General features: G+C 40.7%; 1 long non-coding RNA gene across 1 annotated transcript; it reads left to right on the forward strand.

The window, feature by feature from the left end:
* Positions 1 to 13,815: 13,815 nt before the first annotated feature.
* On the forward strand, positions 13,816 to 24,694 carry LOC116506513. Its single transcript, XR_004255040.1, has 4 exons — positions 13,816 to 14,986; positions 15,915 to 16,059; positions 19,141 to 19,197; positions 23,651 to 24,694. It is a non-coding gene; the product is annotated as an uncharacterized LOC116506513 (long non-coding RNA).
* The last annotated feature ends 1,141 nt before the right edge of the window (positions 24,695 to 25,835 follow it).

Here is a 25,835-nt window from a genome sequence, read left to right on the forward strand (position 1 = left end):
GAGGCAGAGGAACAGTTGAAGCTAGTTCCCAGTGTGCACATGCGCAGAACTGCCAGAAGTCAAGAACAGCTAAGAAAACAGGGTGATCTAGGAGTACACCTTGGAGGTACCAGTAATTGTCCCCTCCCATAGGAAACAAAACAGGAGTGGGGAGTGGGCTTTTGCAGGAAACAATTTGTTGATTTGGTTGTTTCAAAAGTGGAAAGTTCTGATTGTGACTATAAAAGACTCTGTGCCACGTTTTACCTTGCCCTGCCTTTGGAACTAGTTATCTGGAAACTCTCCAAGCAAGATAATGTTTGTGTTGATAAATATTCCTCTGAAAGACTGTTTACTAAGCTTTGCTGACTGTGAAGGAAAGGAATTCACAGTCATGTAAATAAAAGGGGTTTTGCCTTGACCAAGACTCTGCTTCTTGCTTTTTAAGAAAGCCTGGGTCAGAACAGTTTATGATGCTTGCAGTATCTTGGGGTCATAATATCATTTTTTGTGACTTTCTGACAAGCAAAGTCAATGGAGAAGCCAAATTCACATAAGAACCATGTTACTAACTTAACAACTGCAACAACTCACTTAACAACTGGGGCAAGAAATGTCATAAAATGGAGCAAAACTCACTTAACAATGGTCTCACTTAGCAACAGAAATCTTGGGCTCAATTGTGGTTGTAAGTTGAGGACTACCTGTAACCTGAAATAAATTTCAGAAAGAATTGCCTAATGGATGCAATTCAGGGGCGAAATGATTGAATTGATTAATACAAGTAAATTGGTGGGAACAAAAATGGTTATTGTTTCATCAGTATCTTAGGGAACAGTCTTGAATATGTGGTTTAAGCATAAAAGTACTTATATGTATAAGCAGAGAAAGAATGACTCAAAAGCCAAAGGTGTTTCACTTGCATTGTTTAATATGAAATTTTGAGACTTTTAGTGAGAAATGCACAAGTTCTGAATGTGGGTCAGGTCAGGCCATTATCAAAAGCAGATGTTGTGGTTTTTTTTTTCTTACCATATACCATAATTTCTTTGCTTTGTATTTTTTTCTGCACTTTGCATAACATTGATTGCCCCAAAAGGAAATGGTGGTATGAATATGTATGCATGTGTTAGCTTTCGATTTCCTTACAAACTTTCTTTTCTCCAGATCATTGTCAAGCATCTTTTCTTATCAAAAGAAAGAAAATTCTCACTCAGTGGTTTAGCGTAATTGACACTGACAAAATAGATATATTTTCAGGAAATCTTTAAAATTCTCCAGTTTCATTTTGAAACAGTGTTCCTTGACCATCTCTTTAACTAAGGAAAATTGTTTTGCACTAGTATTTCTCTTACAACACTTTTAGGCACTGGTTTGGTTTAAGGTTAAGTTACACCCTGAATTGGCCTTTCAGTTGATGACCTCTAGATGTGTTAGACAGCAATGGTTCAAAATTATGGAATTGTTGTTCTGAACAGCAGCTTGAGAGAGGCTGATAGAAATGGCTTCACTCCAATTTAATCCACTCAAGATCCCAAAAATTAGGTCCTAGCAGAAATGGTCCTGCTTTGAATTAGTTTTGATTGACTGGGATCCACTTCCTGGAGTACCAGAGAGCATAAGCAACTTGAAGAGTAAATATCCTGTCAGATTTTGCTCCTTTTCAATAAAAAAGCTAAGGCTTCAAAAATGGACCTTCGTGGGTGTGCTAAGGGCATTTTGGAGAAGCACTTTGGAAGGAAGGGACTTAGCTCTGGTACAAATGGCAACTAATGTTGGATTTGTTTTTCTCTGAAAAATTTGGTACACACAAAAATTCTGCTAAAGTCAATGAATGCTTGTTTCTAGAATCAGATCGGATTAGTGTCATGCCTCAGATCGCTACAGGTAATCCTCGATTTATGACCACAATTGAGCCCAACATTTCTGTTGTTAAGGAATATATTTCTTAAGTGAGTTTTGCCCCATTTTGTGACCTTTCTTGCCAAAGTTGTGAAGTGAGTCTCTGCAGTTGATAAGTTAGTAGCCCGGTTGTTAAGTGAATCTGGCTTCCCCATTGACTTTGCTTGTGAGCAGGTCGCAAAAGGTTATCACATGCCCTTGAGATACAACAACAGTCATAAATATGAATCAGTTGCTAAGCATTTGAATTTTGATCACATGGTCATGGGAATGCTGTAAAGGTTGTAACTATGAAAAATGGTCATAGTTTACATTATTCAGTGCCATTGCATCTTTGAATGGTCATTAAATGAATTGTTGCAAGTTGAGGACTATCTGTAGATTGTTAACTGATGGAACAAATCAAATCTGCCTTGCATTCATGTATAGGTAGCACATCTTTATTTCTACTCTGTTTGCATGGCACAATGAACCTTAAACTAATCAAACATATTTAGCCTGCTTTGGTTTACAGATCTAACTCATCTGAGTAATTTGTAGTTTATTGTGTCACAAAACCACAAAAATTGTTTAGTTCCACAAATCATTGTTAAGTTAGTATGGATACATGTGCCACATTAAACCAGCCATTCTTGCAGAAGCTTATGAAACAAAACTGTTCAGTTAGGCAGAGTCCATGCTTGACATATTGTTTCTTCATTCTTACTTGTCAGTTATTAAAACAAGCATTTACTGGATGTTGATATTCCTGAAATCTTAGAATTGCAAATGCCAACTGAATTTGTGGATTGAGTAACTACATACATCCATACAAAACATCACAGCACGGTGCAATCTGGGAGTAATCTGGTTATGGGTGAACTTTGTACAGGGTTTGCAGAGAAGCAGAATGTGAATGTGACTATGGACGGAAACATGCCATATGTTTATTCTCTTTTGATACTGGAAATGGTTGTTTGTGTTTTTGTGTTTCTTGAATTGAATTCTTTGGAGAGTATCAGATGGCTTTCCATTTTAATTCTACAGTCATAGTACTGGAAAGTCTGAGGGATAAATAATGAGGTAAAGATTGCAGCAATAAGGAGCTATTTGTGTTCAGATCATAATAGGCCAGAAGTAGAGAGCAGAAACTGGGAGAAAAGGTTTTCCTTCAGTCCAGATGATGTATGATAGTTGCACGATCTTAAAATATCATTTACTTTTAAGCAATTTTCTCCTAGTGTGAAGCTGGAAGTGAGCCAGAAAGGAAGAAAATTGCTAAATGTTGTAAAGTGGGGAAAGGTGAGTGGATTTTACCTGAGTAGATCTTACATCACTTTATACAATACCTAACTGCCTGTAATCAAGGCAGATTTTGTTCTACCAACACTGCATTGTCATAATAATAATAATTATTATTATTAAATACAAGAATTGGGATCAAAGACAGGAGTATTAAACCCTACGTGTTCTCAAATTATCCATACAAGGAATTGAATATACATTAAATCCGGTGGAAATTTTCCCCCCATATGGAGTTCCAGTTAGAATGGTTTGTAGTGATTTGGCTGCAGTAAAGAATTTCCATAATCCAGGCGTGACAACTTGGCATTTCTGGGAATTAGAAACTGTTACAAAGATCATGTCAGGCATGACAGACCAGATCCATACATGAAGGTTCAATTAAGCTTTCATCCTTCTGAGGGCGGTAAAATGAGGGCCCAGATTGTTGGGGACAATATGCTGACTCTGTAAACTGCTTAGAGAGGGCTGCAAAGCACCATGAAGCGATATATAAAACTAAGTGCTATTGCTATGTTGATTTATTGCTAAAAGCCTATGCACAGCAATCTTCTAAAGTAACAATTGGCACCATAAAAAAGAGCCTTAAATAAAGGTCAGGAGCAGTGGGGTAAGGGTTAGATTCATCAGAAGTTGATAAAAGGCAAAATCTTTTTTAAATGCATAAAAAAAATCTGAGTTCTATTTAATTCCAGATTAAAGCTGTAAGTATGGACGGAAAGTTTCCTTCCCTTTGTCAGAGGTTCAGTAGAGTTAAGGATGACAAAAATCTATTGACTCAGAAGTTGGGTACATGTTGAAGACAATGTCAGGGACTGAGGTACAAGTGAGGAAAAGCTCTACAGGTTATAAACCTAACTGGAAACAGCATTATATTTTTTCTAATTATAAACAATGGACTGCATATTCTTACTGTTCATGAAAGGGTCTTTGGCAGTCCTTCCCCTTGCAATATTTTCAAACAGAAGGTAGCAGTGTGAGTTTAATATCCATGCCTATCTGAGTGGTATTCAGCAGGTTCTGACCAGTTCTGGAGAACCGGTATCGGAAATTTTGAGCAGTTCGAAGAACCAGTAAATACCACCTCTGACTGGTCTATTCTCTGTCTCCCAAGTCCCAGTTGATCAGGAGGGAATGGAGATTTTGCAGTATCCTTCCCCTGCCATGCCTACCAAGCCACACCATACCACGCCCACCAAGCCATGCTCACAGAACCTGTAGTAAAAAAAATTGAATCCCACCACTGATGCCTATACTTAATGTTAGAGCGATAGTACAGAAACTCTCTCCTCACCAAAGATGGAAAGATCTTGCGATTAGGAAGATCCAGAGATTTGGAGAGGGAGTGAGAAGAGTAATCACAACGATAATCTCCTCTTATATGTCTATCAAGTTGTAAAAAAATGCAAGCAGAACATTTCAGTCAATTGCACAATGTGGTGACATCTCCAGATGAACACCACCAATCTTGGCCTGTATGAGCACTAAGTTAGTCTGGATTGCCTTTTTAGATTTCTTTCATGTCATCCCCTACTCCCTGCAATGAAGTTCAGGCATGCTCTTAAAAATATATTAGACAGATGTTTCACCTTCATTATGGGAGAATTATGAAGCTGTTATTGCATTGAAATCTTCCAGTTTTTCAATGTGCTTAATTTCTTTCCTGGCAGTGTGTACATGTGTGAAATGGCTAGTTTTCAATTGTAGCAGAAAGCAAGACTTTCTGATGGAGCAGGAGATAATATGAAAGGAGAAGGAATAGTTTTATCCAAGATATGAATAATTTATTATGTGACTTAAAAAAAAAAACAGCCCAAACACAAGACACCAAATGCATTTACACTTCAATCCAAGAAGAAGCAGAGGGTTTATCCTGCATTTTCAAGGTATTACATCGAATGTTATCAGAGCTGTTGCCTTATGCAACTTTATGTAAAGTAATTGAACTCATACTGGCTGATGCAACAAGCATGGGCATTCCAGAAACATAGAAGAAAGGAAATTTATACTTGATGATTTCACTTCTATTTGCCCAGCCTGCTTTTTGTATATATAGTTTTCATTAAAAGTTTAACAACAAACTGAATAAAAACAGAAAAAAGTGAAAAAGAAAGATCAGAAACAGCTAAAAGTGCAGTTAAAAAAAAGAAAATATAAGAAAGTAGGAAGTAGGACTTCATCTGTTTCCATTTAAAAATTCCACAATATTTTTACCCCGCTAATTTTTTATTATATTTTCAACTATATGTTTCCACCAATTTTTCATTACTGGCAAATGATCATTATTACAATTGTAAAAAGCAATACAGGTAGTCCTCAACTTACAACCTTTCGTTTAGTGACGGTTCGAAGTTACAGTGGCACTGAAAAAGGGACTTATGACCATTTTTCACACTTAGGATTGTTGTAGCATCCCCATAGTCAAGTGATTAAAATTCAGATACTTGTAATTGACTTATATTTATGACAATTATGGTGTCATACAATTCCTTCTGTGACTATGTTACTAACTTAACAGCCAGCAGTTCAGCAGTTTGATTCTCACCAACTCAACGTTGACTCAGCCTTCCATCCCCCCGAGGTCGGTAAAATGACAACCCAGATTGTTGGGGGCAATATACTGACTCTGTAACCACTTAGGGACGGCTATAAAGCATCATAAAGTGATATATAAGTCTCATTTCTATTGCTATTAACTGCAGCGATTCACTTAACAACTGTGGAAGAAAGGTCAAAACACCTGTTTCAATAAGCAACAGAAATTTTGGGCTCAATTGTGGTCATAGGTCAAGGACTACCTATACAAATTACATTTCATTATTTTGACAACTGTGTTATGTCATTGTTTATAATAAATTTGTGTGGTCTTCTTGCAAGAGCTGAATGTATCATCCACTGTGTTTTTTGCTTCTTTGCACAACGTATACTTTGAATCGCTTGATGACTTTTCAGTTCTGGCCTAACTAATTGCATTAGTTTGTTTGTTTTTATTACATTATTTTGATGTTCATGTTTTGCTTCCTGTACATTTAATAAATTCCCATTTTTAATTTGCATCAATTCTTGTTCTTGGCTGTCTTTTACATAATCAGTCAAAACATGTTTTCCTCCTTTGACAGTTTGTTTACCTTGAAGTAAATCTCTGCCTCCATTTCCCAAGCCTTTGGAGGTCACTGTGTAGAATTCCACAGGCACTGGTAAAAGCATTTATTATTATACTGTCCAACATTCTAACTTTATAACACAAGGCCAGACTTTTGTATGACGTGGGTGAGACAGAAGCAGTATGCACATGTCAAAACTTAGCTGGGCAGTTGCTTACATGGGGGAATCCCTGGTCCTGCAGATATCACTGAAATTTTAAGTAGCAATAGCACCAACCACTTTGACAAAGGCCAAACGTATAAATATAACAAAGTTATATTAATATAACAAAGTTATATTTATAGTTTAGCAACATTTTGAGAAAGACAGAAACTGTCCCTTCTTTCTTTGTGATGAATGCAAGTGTAAAATGTTGGTGTAAAGTTTAGCAAATACCCTAGATCAGGGGTGTCAAACTGGATTTCTCCTCCTCTGTAGGCTGGTGAGGAGGGTGGGGAGACAGGACGGATGCCTCCTATAATATCCTGCCAGACAAAATGGGGTGCAGGGGAATGCTGTAGCCTCCTCTGCCCTGTTTTTGGCCTGAACGGCCTCCTGAGCACTTTACCAGCCAAAACGGGGCATGGGAGGGGGCACACACAGCCCCTCTGTGCCTCGTTTTAGGCCTCCCCTGTCTCCAGAAGCACTCTGCCAGCCAAAAGCGGGCTGCATGGAGGCCTCCTGAGGCCTCTGTGTGGCCCATTTTTTTGCCGTCAAGAGTGCTGCAGGACGCTGAAAATGGGCGGGGGGGGGCATGGGGCCTGTTTTGGCTGGCAGAGACACTGCAGGCCAGTCCTTTGATATTTTCAGGCTGGGCCCACAGGCTGGATTTAAGCACCTTGAGTTTTACACCCCTGCCCTAGATTAGTATTTCTCGACCTGAGCAATGTTAAAATATGTGGGCTTTTAATTCTCAGAATCTGGGAATTGAAGTCCACACATCTTAACCTCAAACTTGCTGAGGTTGAGAAACACTGCCATAGACCTTTCACATTAAATATTTTATATGTGTTTGGCCAGTTCCATTATAATCATTACTGTTTTATTTTATTTTTTTAAAGGTGACCTACCATTTCATTACAGGGGTTGACACCTGCTAACATCTATAGCACATAAGTACAAATAAACAGATGTAATAAATAAGATAAAATCCAGCACTGGATAAAGCAATAAAAGAACAGAAAATTTAAAAGGTTTATGTTAGGAAATCTCAGATCAGTGTGACCACAGAGGTACTTCAGAAGGATCCGTCAGATTGATAGCTGATTAGAAAGACTCCTCTGGCACTTCATATGCTTAAAAAAGCTCACATAATCTCATACCTACCCCTAATTATTTCGTTTACTAAATCCTTTCATTGCTTCAAGGAAAAGGAAGAAAAATAAAAGTCTTCTTTCTCAAGGAGTAGAATGATTTGCCAAAGTAAGAGCAGGGTTTGGCCCAGCACTGTTTCAAAAGAGCAGGAGTATTTTCTGAATGTGAAGGCAAAGCAGTGGGACATCTTGCAAGGATATATATTTTATTTTTAAATCCCGGGACATTTTTTCCACATGGTTTGAGTTCAAATTTCAGGAATGACCCTCTTAGCATCTTGCAAGATCTCTGTAGATCAAAATTTACTCAAGGGCTGCAAATACGCTGTTTGGAGGTCCACAAGCACCTATCAGCATCTCTTTTGTGTTCCCAAAGCAAACTTTTGAACTTTCTTTTTTCTTTTGCATTGGGGACTGTCCCTATCCAGTCTGGCTGAACAATGCTGGGCACACCTTTTCAGCTGAAGTTTCTTGCCCCATAGTTTGAACCAGTGTTTCTCAACCTTGAGAGTTTTAAAATGTGTGATCTTCACCCCCTAGAATTCTTCAGAAGTTGGGGATTCTATGAACTAAATCTACATATCTTAAAAGTTCCGAGATTGAGAATCACTGGGTTATACTGATTGCAATAAGAGCCAGCATTTATTTTGTAATCCGAAAGGGCATTGCATGTTTTCCTATCTTAAGGTAAGACTTACAATTGATACTAAATGACCCATGATATATTTTCAACCTTTTCAGAGGTATTTCTTTACCTAAACAGAGAAACAATGACCAAGAATGGGCAAAAAAAAGCAGTGGGAATGAGAGTGGGAGTGACTTCTGACTTCTTGTTGGCTCCTCCATTGACTTTGATTGTGGGAAGCTGGCAGGAAGTGTCAAAAATCACAGTCATGCAGTATAATTAGGCTATGTTTATATATTAGTCTAATGCTGGGTAGTCCCGTTGTCACCTTAGAAGACTATCTATATGATATAGGTGCAGGGATGCTGCAATGGCCAGTACTTTGGAATAAAACTGATCCAAAGTTCCTTGACATTTCAATTCTACAGGAATCTTTATTCTTTAAGGTAATACATTTGAGATAGGTAAAGGTAAAGGTTCCCCTTGCACATATGTGCTAGTCATTCCTGACTCCAGGGGGTGATGCTCATCTCCGTTTCCAAGCCGAAGAACCAGTGCTATCCAAAGACGTCTCTGTGATCATGTGGCGGGCATGACTATGATTATCTTCCCACCAAAGATGGTTCCTATTTTTCTACTTGCATTTTTACGTGTTTTCAAATTGCTAGGTTGGCAGAAGCTGGGACAAATAATGGGAGCTCTCTCCATTATGTGGCACTTGGAATTCGAACCGCTGAACTGCCAACCTTTCTGATCGACATACTCAGTATCTTAGCTGTTGTGTATTCAGATACATGAAAAAGGGCCAGCAACCGCTCTGCTGAGCCCTGATTGGCCAGGAGGCATTGGAGGCTGTTGCTAGCCTCCATGAAACACCTAATCTCCCCTGATTGGCCAAGGTACTGCATCAGCCGTTGCTGTGCAGTACCAGGCCCATGATTGGTTATTGAGTTGTTACATTTTCTATAAATACTGGGGCGCGATCTGTTCGTATTTGAATCGCTGTCATCTTTCTTATGTGTAATAAAGACCATCTTACTGGCTATCCATGGCTCCTGCGTTCCCTTCACCCCAATACTCAAAACTGGCGACGAGGATGGGATCCGCGATTCCCGCAGGGCCTGGAACAAGAAAAAATAGCCAGTCGCAGCACAACCCCAGAGGCTACCAGATCCATCTACAGCTTGAAGAGCTCGTGAAGGACCCGCCGGAACCCAAGGCCAGCATGCGCCCAGCTGAAGCAGTTGCCAGCAATCGAGGAGCTTCCATCTGCGAAAGCCAACCTCAGCTGGAACTGTCTGGGCCCGAGGTCGTTGGGCTGTCCGCGCCGGAACCCAAGGCCAGCATGCGCCCAGCTGAAGCAGTGTCCAGCCACCGAGAAGCTTCGACCTATGCCAACTCGGAGGACGAGCAACAGACCCCCGGTCTAAGCCTACTCCGAGGACGAACTGCAGTCCGAGGAAGCCAATCTCGGCTGGAACTGTCTGGGCCCGAGGTCGTTGGGCTGTCCGTGCACCTCACGGAGCCAGCCAGCTGTCCCGATCGCCCAAACTGCGTTGCGATCTGGCCACTTAGCCTGCCTGCGAAGTCTGCCTGCCTCTCTGCTGCGGAGGCTGCCTGCCAGCCAACCTGCAAAGCCTCGTTGCCTTCAGAAGAACTGCCTGCCTTCTGCCTCCATTGCTGGCCTCCCTCTACTGCCGGCCTCCCTGCGATGCCTGCTTCCTGCCTCCCTGCGATGTCTGCCAGTCTTCCCAACGAGAAGCCTTTACAAGCCACAGGACGGCCTTCCATTCGAAGCCTGCGTCCTTGGTCACCGCCTGCCTGCCCCGGAGAGAGAGAGGGGGAAAAGGAGGAGGACAGAAGCGTGTCCCTGCCATCCTCTCCTGCCTTGCCTCCGCTGCCTCCGCGCCCTCATCGCCGGCGTCCCTGCCCGCCTCCCATCAAAAGGATCGAGGAGCCACAGGATGGCCAGAAGCCCTGTCGCTGCCTCCGTTCTCCGAGCCTTGCTGCCTGCGCCCACTTCGAGCCTTGCCGCCGTGCCTCAACTCCTGCTGCAAGCCTTCACTTCCTGTCCTGCCTGCCACCCAGGCACCTAGCTGTTTCCAGCTGCTGCGAAGCCACTCCCTGCCTCCCCCGCGAGCCGGTTTCCCAACGGGAAAGCCGAGGAGCCGCTTCCGCCGTCTCCTCACAGACCTCCACATACACAACACTCCCGGACACTCTCCTCGGCGGAGCGCAATTACAGCCAGATCGACAAGGAGGCTCTGGCTGCAGTGTCCGGGATTAAGAGGTTTCACGATTACCTCTACGGTCGGCCTTTCACTCTTGTCACTGACCATAAGCCGCTCCTTGGGCTTTTGGCAGGTGACAAGCCGACACCCCCCATCCTCCGAGAGTGTCTGAGCTACTGCATCCCCTAACATTTAAAATACCTAACTTCAAAAATTGTTACCCTATGCTGCATCGTTTCAGCTAATTGAAGATTGCAAACAGACAAGATTATATAAATGTTTTAGTAATTTTAACAAAGAAAGTACATGGTGATACAAGGGTATCTCACTAGGCTACCAAATGAAATACACGATTAAAGGAAGATAATCAAATGAATCTAAACCTGAGGTTTCTCATCTTCCTACTCAATTGTACTACTTTCCTCTTGTGTTGGGCTGTGTATTTTTTCAACGCCAGTTTTAATTTCCAGCCCAAAGATAGTGCCAGTGGAGATTTTAAAGTATGACTTTGCTTACCATGGCCAGAACTTTAGGCTAGCCAAAGTTCAGGGTCTATATTTAGTCTCCTTATTTGGAGACTGGTGCCATTTCCAAACTTCCATAAACTAAAATTTTTAAAAAAGCATATTGCAATTCTGCACAGTCTATTAATAACTGCATTGCACTACATATGGCTGTTCCCCTCCAAATACGCTGACTCAATAACTGTGATAAAACATTCTGCAACATGTTTTTCATCTCCTGAAGATCAGGATAAAATTTAGGCCTCCCTCCCAGTTCCAAATCAAACCCCCGGTTTTTAAAAGCAGAGAATTTTTATTATTTGTCTACATAAAACATTGTCTTTTCTTATTTTAGTTTAAAGGCCTGTTTCTTTATTTTAAGGCAGAGGAAACTTAAGATTGTCGGGTAGGTTGGAATATGGGAAAATGGCATGAGTATCAACCCCAAATTGTTGGCACAAGGCAATACACGGTATTTATGAAATAACTTCATAACAGATGCAATTGATAGTGGTAAAGATGCTATCAATTTGAGCTTCACTCCTCCTGCCTACTTAGAGGCGTTCAGTAATCTTTGCAGGTTTATGCTGATTTCATCAGCAGGCACTGCCTTTCTTGGGTGGTTATGTGACATCCTGATACACGTGAAAAAAATATGGGCTTTGCATCCCAAAATTGTGACATGGGATGAACCTCTAACAGATTCCAGAAAGCGGGAAGGAAAGAGGGCCATTTCAAAAGAGACACCTCAGTGCAGGGAAAAGGAAAAAATGAGGATTAGATTCAAAGCAGCTCCATATTAATTACATTAGGCATAAATTGAATGAGAAATTTTATTACTAAAGTCTATTAATTCTGAAGATCTTTCTAGAAATCCAAAAGGTTTCTTGTTTTCTATTTATTCAATCAAATCCCAGTTTCCTCTTTGGGGCAGTCCCTAGATACTTTCATATCTCAGCAACAATAAGGAAGTGGTTTGTAGTTAACATTTTCTAGTTGCTTTTCAATTTTTCAGGTTCCCACCACTGGGCTAGACTATGGTGTTAGAATTCTGTAGAAGTTTCAATCCAAGTACTAACCAGGCCTGATCCTGCTTAGTTTCTAAGTTTGGATAAGATCAGCAAAGTGCTGCTTTTGTGCAGCCACCCTCAAAATACTCATTTCACATGAGTAAGTGCTGAAAGCAAAGTACAGGTTACTTATCTGGATACAAGGCAGTAGGGAGATCTGAATCTACCTTAAAAAAATATTTTTTTGCATGCTGTTATCTCATTTACCTCCCCCAAATAAGGAATTTCCTTGCCCCCTCATTTAGTTTTCTCTGTTTTGCAGGATCTTCCAGTTTTGCTGTTGTAAGGACCTACAACCCCTTGTATCAAGATGAGTGGCAAACAAATTTAATAAATAAGTCAGTGAAATAAAAATATGCATATTTTTACATGGCATATTCTGGATGCCCTGTTGTAATTCAGGCCACCAACAGTTTCTAATGGAAAGGAATGGATGTCATTGGGCCTCTCCAACAACATATTGTTCGGTGGTGAGAAATATGAGGTTCTAAAACCAGACACACAAGACAGAGGTTAACCGGTTCACTGTAGTACTTGCAATAAGGATCTGGCAGTCTTGATAGGCTATCATGTGAGCCAACCTACATATTAGAACCAAAATGGTGGTTTTAGGGGTGTTGAGTGTCCAGTGGCTCCTGTTCAAACTTTTCCATGAAGTTGACTATGGCCAGATTCAAGAGGCTTCCCCTAGTGACTCCCATTTGTTCATAAATGCATTATTCTTTTGGAAGCGGGAGACTTGTGCTGGCTGATGTATTTTGTCTTCTGTGCTTTATTGTGTTCTAAACCCCTCACCTCTTGCAGGTTGACTGATTATTAAAAGGGACAGAAATGTACTCTCCAAGTGTTTTCAAGAAAATGTGAAGCAGATTTTTTTTAAATAATATTTTTCTTCCCACAAACTACTTCCTCTTCCTCTCAATCACTGGTGGGGTTTTAAACAAAGCTGTTCTGCATATCAAACAACCACTAAGCGCACGCGCACACACACATACAAACATCCAGTAAAACCCACTGATAGAAAGCAGTTGAGAATTGCAATTCAGGAGTGAAAAGTTGAAACAGCAAGCAGGTAAAAAAAAATTCTGATGGGTGTCATACAGTGGTGGGATTCAATTTTTTTTACTACTGATTCTATGGGCATGGCTTGGTGGGCATGGCAGGGGAACGTTACTGTAAAATCCCCATTCCCTCCCGATCAGCTGGGACTCAGGAGGCAGAGAACAGATTGGGGTGGGGTAATCAGAAGTGATATTTACTGGTTCTCTGAACTGCTCAAAATTTCCACTACTGGTTCTCCAGAAGTGGTCAGAACCTGCTGAATACCACCTCTGGTGTCATAATGCCTTCTTTGAATCCTTGGCAATGCCAAAACATCTCAGGAGGAGTTTTTCTTAAAATGGCTTAGTATTAAGCCAGAATCAACACAGAACAGGAATACCTGTGCAGATATGCTGTCACTGATTCAGTACAGGTAGTCCTCAATTTAGAACAGTTCATTTAGTGAGCATTCAAAGTTACAATGGCATTGAAAAAACTGACTTAAGACTGATTTTTCACACTTACGAGCATCCCCATGATCACATGATCAAAATTCAGCCGCTGGACAACTGGTTCATATTTATGAGGGTTGCAATGTCCTGGGGTCATGTGATCACCTGTTGTGACTTTCTGATAAGGAAAGTCAATGGGGAAGGTAGATTCACTTAACAACAGTGTTAGTAACTTAACAGATGCAGTGATTCCCTTAACAACTGTGGCAAGAAAGGTCATAACATGGTGCAAAACTCACTTAACAAATGTTTCACTTAGCAACATAATTGTAGTCGAAACTCATGGGCTACTGGTATCTGGCAATCTCTCCCTAATTTCTCTCATCACATTCTTGTTTTATCGCTTCTCTCATTATCCTCCATGCCATAATCTCAGTTTGCCTGCCTCTCTACTGTCAATTATAAATAAATCAATTTTCCCAGAACCTCTTGGAGTCACTTGCACCAACATTAATTTAAATAAAAACATTCATTCATATAAAATGTCCAATGTCTCCAGTTAGCAGGCAACCTGCTGGCATGCCTAATAGTTCAATCAATCTGCAAAGTAAGAAACATTGTTATGTGAGGGATTTGTAATCAATGAGCTAGTTCATAATAATTCAGTTACAACTTATATAAGTTTCAAATTTAAAATAAATACAGTCTGGTGGTAAATTGTATCTAGAAAGTGATGCAAGATGCAGCAAATACTAGAATGCAAAAATGAATGCTTGTTTATGTATTTACATGAAGAAGGACAGCAATACCTTTCTTTGGTGAGCAGCTGAGTGAAGTTTACAGAGTAAACTTGTGCAAATGGCCCTGGGCATAACTGAAATGAAGTAATGTGGTCAGCTGTTTGCCAGACAATTAAAAACAAAGAACCAGTTTTCAGGACAGGTAGAAGAATCTTATTGTAAATGTCATCTGATTGTCAGCTTCTGCCCATTCTTATTTATTTTTGTTTATTAAATTTACAGTATTTGCGGCCCATGTTGTTTCAAAGCAACTCTGGGAGTTTTTAATTTTGCTTTTAATTTTGATGCATATCCCTTGCTTTCACGTGGCAAAGGTTTCTGAATGTATTTAACTTCTTTCTCCCTTCATTAACATTTTTGCAATTCAGATTTATAGGAGAAATGAATAGCCAATCCAGCATGAAATCTTTTATGTGCCCGAGGAAGAAAATCATGATAGACTCCTAGCAATGAAAAAAAAAGAGAAAATTCTAATAAATAGAAAATGTGCCACTCTTCACAAATTTATCGCTTCCATTAGTTATATCAACTTCTTTAATCTTTTGTTTCCAAGACCAGCTGTCCTTCTTCTTAAAAAGTACCAAAGGAGATCTAAAAATCTTGTAATGTTTGAGATGCCCACTCTGATCAGCTTCAACAAATCAGGTAAATAGGCTGGGAGGATGGGATATTTGAACATATTTGCAGGATGACTTGTTACCTTCAACTTATACAAACCTAAATCTGCTTAGCAGACTCTTGTGTGCAGGAAAAAAAGAAAAGAGTCTGTAGTGCATCTGTCAGCCAATATAGGCAAGTGTGCTATCTTTGTATCTTTCAAGAATCTTTGTATACACAAATGACAACTCCCATCTTGCTGTGCTGGGCACATTATCATGTCATCTCTATATTTGGCAAGTTGTACAAGAAATCTCATGGCTGATAAATAGTCCAAAGTTTAGCTAAGTGCAAGTACTGAAGCAAGCAGGATCAAAAGAGGAGGAGGGAACACACTCGTCATGGTATATATAGCAGAGAAATGGAGCTGTAGTTTTAAGCTGTTGCCACAACAAAGTTCAGTTGATCAACAGCAGGCCTTGGCCTGATGGTGAGCCAAAGCTGCACTTGGGCACTTGCTTGGACTAAGAATTGTTTCATTATCCAGATATGATTTCTAAAACGGACTCTCAAGTAAAATATTTCGGTGCACGTAGCAAATGACTGCTTGAAGGGGATCTCACTGATTGAAAGCCATTATTCATCACAGCTGGTGGATGGCTGTCCTCATGCAACCCTCCCATCCCATCAACCCAATTTTTTGCTGGAGTCCATGGTCAGATTTCATTCAGATGTTATGTTAGAAGCTCATTTACAGGTGTCCTTATTGCAATAAACTTCAAACACACTGAGGCAGAGCTGAAAGGCATGCATGCATGCATGCATACCTGTGTGTGTGCATGTGTGTGTGTGAGAGAGAGGGGGGGAAGGGAGGGCGGGAGAGAGGAAGGGAGGGAGGGAGAGAGTGAGTTCTGCTGATTGCCTGCAGTTTTCTTAGAAAGATTTCAGAAATGTTTTGCTCCTGTTTTCTTCCTAGGGCTGAGAGAGGTTACTGTCCTGAAGTGACCCAGCTGGCTTTGTGTCCAGGACTAGAACCCAATTTCAGGCCTGATGCTTAACCACTATACTAAACTGGCTATCATGCATCTATCAGTCCCAACCTAATGCCTCTTGAGCATAAGGTAATGACAAACATATTCTTAGTGAGGATATGCTTTCTTTGCATGGTGGTGGCAGCATGGCATGGCTTCCAGTCATATCATTTTTGACAACACAGAGGCTTTTGCAGTTTTTACATATAGTCTGTGTTTAGGTTTTATATTGGAAGGCAGGAAGGTGCTTTAGAATGCAAAGGGACATACATGTGTAGCACCATCTGCAACTTCTTAAACTAAATCTAGCTTTTCCTACTATTGCATTACCATCGTGGAGGGCTTGATCCTAGGAAAAGAATCCTCTTGATAATGTGCCAGGGAATGCTTAAAATAATTATCATGAAACTGTCCTTAAAGTTTCCATAGTAAGAGAAATGGAGTAGGATTTCTGCATTGTGGCAGTTGTGAAAATCATTGTTTTGCAAGTAGCCAAACATGAAGCCATGTTTGCAAAGTAAGGCTTAAGGGAAACCCGGGTGGGAGTGTTAGGTTTCTATTGTACCATCTTCCGAGGTGCACAACAGCTTTCCTCCCGAAGCTACTCATCTCATTGCAGGGTGGTTAAGGATTCATCCATAATCTTAGTTCTGGGTGATTGTAAACCCACATTTCTGGATCAAAGGAGGCTCACGTATTCACGGCAACCATGATAGTCATCGGCTATCCTAGGGGTGGGTTTCAGCTGCTGCTGTTGCTGGTTCATTCAGGGACACACTGCACACATATGCTTGATACTTTCTATGTGCGCATGCACAGTACTAAAAATGCTTCTGTGCATGGGCAGAAACAAAAAAACATGGTGGTGCCTATGGCGCCACCGAGAGAACCGGTTTGGGGGCATGACTACCTACTCGGCCGAACCGGTCTGAATTGGTAGGAACTCACCTCTGGCTTGTCCCTTATATGCATAGTGCATAGAGCTGGCTACATTTGGGCCCTTCAGCAGAAGGGAAATAATCTAGGGTTAGGGAAATTTCCATTAGTCATTTTTCATGAGAAGATTTCTACCTCATGAAAGTAGATCAGAGTGATTAGATTCTGTAACACAGATACCTGGTTTTCAGGTGCCTGAGACATTCAGAGATTTCCCAGATGACATTCAAAGGACAGTTCTGTTGAATGGCACATCAGCCATCTTTAAAATCTGGAAGTAACTTCAGCACTACGCAGTATTCCTCTTGAGCAGCCTTTCATTACTTGCTGGTCATGGATCTTTTTTGAGCTTTGGTTTTCTAGAGATCTTCAGAAGATGAAACAAGTGAAGAGATTCACCGAGTGGCCCTGGAGAAAAGTGAGAAGAGAGTAGGACCAGATGCAGATATGAGTGCAAATGATTTATATGGGGTTATTGTACCTGCAGAATGTAGGCTAGCTGCATTATTTAGAATTCATTATCCTACTTAGGGAAGGACAGGCTAGAAGATCCAATTAGTGTAAATAATGATCATCTGGCTGAGCATTTACTTGATAAAATTACTTGTATTTCCCTGGATGATCAGGGAGTGTCTGCAGAAGGGTGTTGTTTTATTATAAAATGCAATGGGGGGGGGGTACTTGCAGCAAATATACTCTATTGGAGTTTATTTACTCACCAAACTGTATGGTTTTCACTCAAATGGTGTCCTGAAGGCTAGTGGAAACTTGAGTCTTTTGGACAGGCTTCAAAAGTGATTATAAAACCTAACATTGACTGTTTTTACTGTTTATGCCATTCTGTATTATTTTGTTTAAATATGCTTTATATTTTGTACACCAGCTAATCTCTTTGGTGTTGTGGCAATAAATACTTAAAACATTTTGGGTAAAACTATCGTTAAGGCTTCCATGGGGATTCAAAAAAAGTATTCCTGGAATCCTGGTAGAAACAAATTTGCATGTTTTTCCTCCAACAGATCTTGTGTAAAATGGAGGCTAACAATTCTGCAAGAAACACAGGAGAGAGCCACATTTGCAGGTTGCAATTATTGTCTAAGCTTTATACCTCAGTTTAGGGTTAACATGTGGTTAACATGTGTTCTGGAATGATTTTCTCCCTACCCCATATATTAGGAGTGTCAAACTCATGTTGTCATGTGACTTTTTATCGCAACTCCTCCCCTTCGCTAAACCAGATGTGACCATGGCTAGCCATGACACATACGACCCATTGAGTTTGACAGCCGTGCCATATATGATATGCCCCTACTCTACTTGCTTTTAGGAAGCTGTTAAGAACTGGATAGTCACCCATGTGTTTGGATCCAGTTGCATGATTCCCCTTTGGTTTCATTATGTTGTTTGGTTGCCATTATGTATTTTAGATATTGGGTATGTTTTTCAAAGTTATGTGGACATTTTTGATTTATTATTTGCTTCTTGGAATCACAATGTTTGAATTGGGTGGCCCTATAAATACATTAAATAAATAAATAAATAAATAAATAAATAAATAAATAAATAAATAAATAAATAAATACTGCCAGTTTTGAATATTTCTTGTGGGGGGAACAGATTTTGGAGTTCCTGTAGCTGCTTATCAAGGCATTTCAAATGGATGATTCATCCAGTTGCAATAAGTCAACCATGTGGAAACCAGATCTTGGATCTTTTTGAGGTGGTGCCATTTCCCACAGAAATTTGCCAAGTCTTTCTCATTCACATGTACTCTATGGATCTAATTTAAAAATCAGGGCAAATGAATTGAACAAGGTTGGTGGTTTCTTTTTTAAAAGTTTTCTTTAGGGAAAAAAAAAACTTCAAAAGTCTCTATTTTTCACAGTTGGAGCTCCTGACGCATTGTTGCATCTCTTTGCAGGGGTGGACCACGGTTCAGTTTAATTACAGCTTTCTGGGGGCTGAAATTTGTCTGATGCTTTAAATTACTTACATGGCTCTAAAAAATAATAATAATGGGTTTCAGCAACAGATTTTAGTGTGGGTGTTCTTCCCATCATTTGTTTTGGAAATTCGGTGTATTTGGATCCCTACTATCTAAGTGCCTACTCAATACAGCTGCTAGCTTCTTCTTGATCTCAAAATCTCTACCACATAGTGCTTATTTGCACCACCACCATGTTCCATATATTTTTTGAGTTCCAACTAATCTAGATGGTTCTCCCTGATTTTCAGATATGAAGAGAAGATCCAGAAAGGAAGAGAAGACAATGTCCTTACTCCACAGTAAAAGTAAGGCATACTCTGTAACTATTATCAATATAAATCTGATTGGGCAAAAGGAGTTGGGGGTGGGAGGCACTGTTTTGCAGTGGTTCTCCTCCTACCTCTCGGACAGGTCGCAGTCGGTGTTGGTCGGGGGGCAGAGATCGTCCCTGAGGCCCCTAACATATGGGGTGCCGCAGGGTTCGGTCTTATCCCCCCTACTATTTAACATTTACATGAAACCGCTGGGCGAGATCATCCGGAGGCACGGGATAAAATACCATCAATATGCGGACGATACACAACTGTATCTGTCCGCCCCGTGCCAACTCAATGAAGCGGTGGACGTGATGAACCGGGGCCTTGAGGCCGTTAAGGACTGGATGAGCGCTAACAAACTGGTACTCAACCCGGACAAGACCGAGTGGCTGTTGTGTTTCCCTCCCAACAATTTGGCTGACATTCCAACACTCAGGCTGGGGGGTCAAATTTTATACCCCTCAGATAGGGTCCGTAATCTAGGAGTCCTCCTGGATCCACAGCTGACTTTTAACCATCAGTTGTCGGCTGTGACCAGGGGGGCATTTGCCCAGGTTCGCCTGGTCCGCCAGTTACGGCCCTACCTGAACCGGGAGGCACTCACAACAGTCACTCGAGCCCTTGTGATCTCTAGGCTGGAGTACTGCAATGGGCTCTACATGGGGTTGCCCTTGAAGTGCATCCGGCGACTGCAGTTAGTCCAGAATGCAGCCGCGCGAGTGATAGTGGGCGCACCGCGGTTCGCCCACATTACACCTATCCTCCGCGAGCTGCACTGGCTACCTGTCGATCTCCGGGTGCGCTTCAGGGTATTGATGACCACCTTTAAAGCACTCCATGGTAGTGGATCTGGGTACTTGAGAGACCGCCTTCTGCCGATTACCTCCCTTCGACCGATTAGATCGCACAGATTGGGCCTCCTCCGGATTCCATCTGCCAGTCAATGTCGACTGGCGACTACACGGAGGAGAGCCTTTTCTGTTGCAGCTCCGACCCTGTGGAACGATCTCCCCGTTGAGATTCGTACCCTCACCACCATCCAGACCTTCCGCACGGCCCTTAAGACCTGGCTCTCCCAGCAGGCCTGGGGATAAGTTTTTAAATTACCCGCCCGAGTGTTGGTTGACTGTTTGAATGCAAGTTGGTGTTTTATTATCTATCTTGTTTACTCACTGTCTGTCTTGTATTATTGCACCCCCTTCCCGTGATTGTAAGCCGCCCTGAGTCCCCTCAGGGAGAAGGGCGGCCTATAAATCGTAATAAATGTCTGAAAATGTCTGAAATTCTGTAATAATTTGCAAAAGTGCTGCATGTCTACAGGGATTTTAAACCCAGCCCTTCATGCAGTTTGAATTCTCAAAAGACAAATACTGCTTTTCTTAAGTACTGCTGGGTTGAACAGCTTCTGAAATAATGAGTCCACAAGTTATCCCATGTGCCAAGGTCTGGTGTTTTTTTTTTGCAAGGCATAGCAGGTGCTCTGAATTTCGAGGTCAAATGAAATGAGATTAGAAAAGAGGCACACAGCAAACACACGGCTTAAAGCAGATCTCCTTTGCTTCATTAGGACTGCCAATTGCTTTTGTAAAAGCAATAAACTACCCACTGAGATAACTGCAGGGGCTGGGAGGGGGGGGGGGCTCTCACTGATTTTCATGGAGTTGATTCCGACACTTGAGCACCTTTATTGGAAATTGCAAGGTTGGTAAAGCCCCAATTCAAATTCACAATATATTGGAAACACACGACATACAAGGAAAGCAGATGTTTGTTCTGGTTAAGAACCAGGAGTGCAATGATTTTGTAAGCCAGTTTTCAATGGATTCTGCACAGCACATATTAAAGAGGTGCTCCAATCTATTCACTCTTACTTTTGCTTGATAATACCTGGGAAGATGATTTCAGAATTCCTGTCTAGGTGCTCATAATAAGACACCTTTGCTGGAAAAGCTGAAAGAACTACCAGGAACAAAGCTGTGTTAAGCTTCTTCCCTGAATACCTGAAGGGCTCCTGCATACTCAGCTAATTAGGTTTGGGGGAGCTTTCATAAATACTGCGTAAATTTCATATGGCTTATCTACTCAATAACCTTGGCCTTGCCAGTAAACTCACAAGTCTGCAATTTAGCAAATTGACACCTTGATGGTAAACAATGCAGTTATGGCTCCCAATGTTGGGGTAACACAAAGTTCACAACAGTAGTAGAATTACAAGAATATTCTTAATCCTATCTGAAGAGATGAGCCTAGCTTCTCTAATAAATGAGCAAGGCGTGCCTGTTATTCTCTTAGCCCTGAATCTACAAAAGTAAGCTAATTTTTATCTAGGCAACCAAAGATCCATTTCTGAGGACCCAGATTGTTGGGGGCAATATGCTGACTCTCTGTAAACTGCTTAGAGAGGCCTGAAAGGCCTATGAAGCGGTATATAAGTCTACTGCTATTGCTATTCTTTACTTGGTCAACCAACTAGCGATGCCCTAAGATCAATAATTCATTGTATTATCATTTTGTTTGCTATTGTTTAATATTTTCTATGATTCCCATTACTCTTTTTAAATATGGTGCCATATTAAGCTGGACTTTCCAAGATACTTATTTCTTTTAAGATATGAAAAATATTTCAGACAATCCATTGTACTTTCAGAAAAGCAACCCCCCTCCTCTTCCTCTTCCTAAATGGATCTAATTCCCTGAGCCTGGACAAAAAACCCAGATGTTTTCAAAATATTACTGAAGAAGAACAGATGGACATTTCTGTGCTATCAAATAAGTCATTAGTATCTTAATTAAATCAAGACTCAGAAAGATGATCAAAGGTAACAGGAAAGCTTCCACTTTATTGTATTCATTGATAAATGAAGCTCAAGGTACACAGTTTCAAAATTATGTAACCCAATGCCTCTTTTTATTGCAACGAACAGTGTACCCAGACTGCAAGCGTTTTTCTTTCTTGATTGTGAGTTGTTGAAAGGGACTTGAGAGTGTTCTTTGCAGCCTGTACAGTCTTCTCCTCTCCTAGCCTTGATCAAGAGACAAAGACAAGTATCAGTCACATGAGACAGACCAGAGGTTACTTACCTAAGAAACCCACAATCAGGCAAGCAATCCCTGAACACTGTCAGCAAAATATAGACTTAGAATAGAAGAGATCAGCTACAAAGATTGTCAAGATCAGGGACTGGTAACACAAGACTGTCAGAGATAGTATTTCAGGAAAGGACTTGCTCCAGTTGAAGAATATAGTTCTGCCTTCGGTGCCTCTATCTAGTTCCAAATGCTGTTCATAAAGTGCTAAACATTTTGCAGCCCCAAAAGATTCGTCACTCCCAAGGGGCCTTCTCTTGTAACTGAGTATGCCTACATTTCTCAGTCTTCTGACTCCAGACTCTAAGCTATTTATATTCCTAGGAATTCTGCAAGGGTTCATCAAGGGCAATATACTGTTTATCTTTGTGGAACTATTCTTCGCACAGCCATAGGAAAGAAGTTTAAAGGTCTTAACTTGTCCTTTCTCTTTCTTTATGTGTCAGAGGCATCCTTTCAATGCCATTTGCATACAGAAAATTTGGAGAGATTAGTCCTAGTTTTGGGGAGCTCTTGAGACCACCTATTTTAAGTCCTGCTCACTATCTGTTATGTTTGAAGGCAAGCAAATTTGCAAGGTGAAAAAAGCCATCCATTTTTGTCATTTGCCTGTGCAAATTGCTCAATCTCAGAGAAAGTAGAAAATGTGCTTCAAAAACAACAGCAAGCCAGAAACAGACCCCAAACAACTCCACCTTGATCTCTTTGTCCTTAAAAGGGGACAAGTAAAGGTTTTGGAGATGCTTTCAAGATATCCCACAACAACGAAGTAGCATTCCTGGAACTTCTTTGGTGTCCGATTCTTGACCTGGCTTACCTCAAAGGCCTGATATGTGATATGTGCAGTTTGTTAAACGAGAGAGATGGGGGGAGGGACTTTGATAGACCTATCATAATCAGCATTTTGATGTTATTGACCCCACTCCCTTCCAATTATTAAAAATCACCATAATTTTTTCAACCATTGTCATGGAAACAGAATACATTTATAGTGTGTGGGCTTTAGAGCAATTGGCAATAAAATCTCAAATGACACGTGAGCACAGAATAAAAACTGAAATTCTGTTAGGATTGATTTCTGATTTTTTTTTAAAAAAAACCCAAAACTAGATTTGCTCAAATGCAAAAGTTAAAGCTTTCTCACCTACGTAAATCCAAAAATGCTTAATCTTACAACTGAGATTCGACCTTTGACCTGGCTTGCTACTTAAATGTCAAAATCAGAATTCATTTCAGAACTCAATGTGCAAGATATAAATTACATGGAAACATTAATGTTCCTGCAGGATGATTCAGTGTAATCTTGATTCCTACTGGCATTAATGAGCCCATGGACTGTGTTTGTCTTCTGCAGGGAAGAAGAAGAAAAAAAGACCAGAGCAACAACTCACATTCTTGCCCTCCAAAGTAGCAGGAATTTATTTGCATTGTCTGGCTTACTCAAGTATGGAACATATTCTTCTCTGGATGGAGTCACTGGAACAATCATGGAGTAAACAAGGACATGGATTGATTGACTGTTGCTGAGGTTATTCAGTGAAAGAAATGACTTCTAGGTGTCAGTGGGGATAACAACAAGATAGGTTTTTGATGAATCATTCCTTTTGTCCCTTAGGCAGTGCAAAAAGTGTTTCTTGATCTTTCAGGTATTGATCTATAAAATCTGCATGTCAATTCTTTGAAATTATCCACTGCAGAGGTCTGTCACATCAAAGACTGCAGGCTACAGCAACTTGGCCCCAATGCAAAAGCATGGCCAATATTTAAGGACAGGCACTAAAGCAATGCAATTCCCCTCCTCCCCAGAAAACATTTTCTCAAAAGCCAGGTTCTTGAGGATTATTATTTTTCAAACAATTAAGTACTCTACAAAACATATTATTTCTGAAGACTAAAATTTAAAATGATCAAATTATCATTATTTTTTTGGATATTTTTAATTTATTTGATGTGCAAACCATCTGATCATGATTCAGCCCAAGGTGGCTTATAAAGTGTACAGAAAAGAAACCAGGGATTGAAAAACAAAAGAACAACTCACCACATCAGGAAAATACAGAAAGAGGTAAAATATTGGTTTCTAGTGCATGTTCACAAATAGCCCTGGCTTAGGGCTGCTTGAAGCACCAGGTTTAGCAAACGTTCCTGAAAGACAGCAAGGGATGGTGTTGTCAACTTCATTCTCCTTGACAGCTTCAGCTGTTTTACTAGCAGAACCAGTGTGTCCCATAAGGTGACATTATTTTATTGATGAAACCTGGAGACAATCAACCCCGCTAGATTTCACAGGATGGGCAGAATTAATTAGACAGATACGTATTAAATATTAAATCACTCTTAAATGTTAAATAATATTAAATATCTTGGCCCTAAGCCAGGAAGGGCTTTATGTATATTATATAGACAATGTATATATTATAAATGTATAAATAAAATAAAATTTTTATTTGTACCTTGACTTGCACTTAGAAACGAACTGGCTATCAGTGCAGCTCATGAAGCTGAGATCTTACATCTCTTGCTGCCATGTTTTGCACCAACCGCAACTTCTGAGTGGTCTTCAAGGACAATCCCATGTAGATCATATTGCCCTAGTACAGACAAGAAATAATGAAGATGTAAGCTATGAGACAAGGGTCTCTAAATCTGGAATGGGCTTACTTGATATATAATACTAGGTCTTGCAAAAACTCTCCTAGACATAGCTGCCACCCACCAGTTCTATCTGGGAAAAGACAACCCTCCCCAAACTAAAGCTGGAAAATCACTGAATCCAGAGAATCCTAACATCCAGAGCTACTTAAACTTGCTAAAGTTGAACCTAAGCTTGCTCCTCCCCCTTCAGACTATAACAACCTTCAAACAATAACCTCAATTGCATCACTTGGTTGAGCAGAGGTTGTGATATAAACAGAGTACCATATTGATCAGTGGTGAAATTATTTTTTTTTACTACCAGTTCTGTGGGTGTGGCTAGGTGGGCGTGGTGTGGCTTAGTGGGTGTGGCTAGGTAGGCGTGGCAGAGGAAGGATACTATAAAAACTCTATTCCCTCCCCATTCTGGGGCCAGCTACAGGTGGCATTTGCAGGTTCTCTGAACTACTCAAAATTTCCACTACCGGTTCTCCAGAACCTGTCAAAACCTGTTGGATTTCACCCCTGATATTGATGATGCCTGATCCTTTGCTGTTGGATAACCTTACCCAGTGGTTATGTAAAGATGGTGAAATAGGACCACAGAATGTGTTGAGCCCTGAGAAACCATCCAAAGCAAGAGCCTCAAGCTTTTATTTGCTCAGTAGCATCAAAATCTACAAAGAGTTCAAGAATGACAAGTTGAGTTTCACCATCCCTATTCTGGCACCAATATAGATTCATGCACATATTCAGTTGGACTGATATGAATCAATTCCTTTGGCTGCTGAAACCTATTCTGCTTTAGTGGCAGGCTACTAATGAATGCTAATGTCTTCATAGTTTTAATGAAGAATGCATTAAGAAAGCATTTTATGGATTCCCAGGTTTCATTTTCCCTCCCG

The sequence above is a fragment of the Thamnophis elegans genome, chromosome 3 (assembly GCF_009769535.1).
Source record: "Thamnophis elegans isolate rThaEle1 chromosome 3, rThaEle1.pri, whole genome shotgun sequence".
Classification (NCBI taxonomy): Eukaryota; Metazoa; Chordata; class Lepidosauria; order Squamata; family Colubridae; genus Thamnophis; species Thamnophis elegans.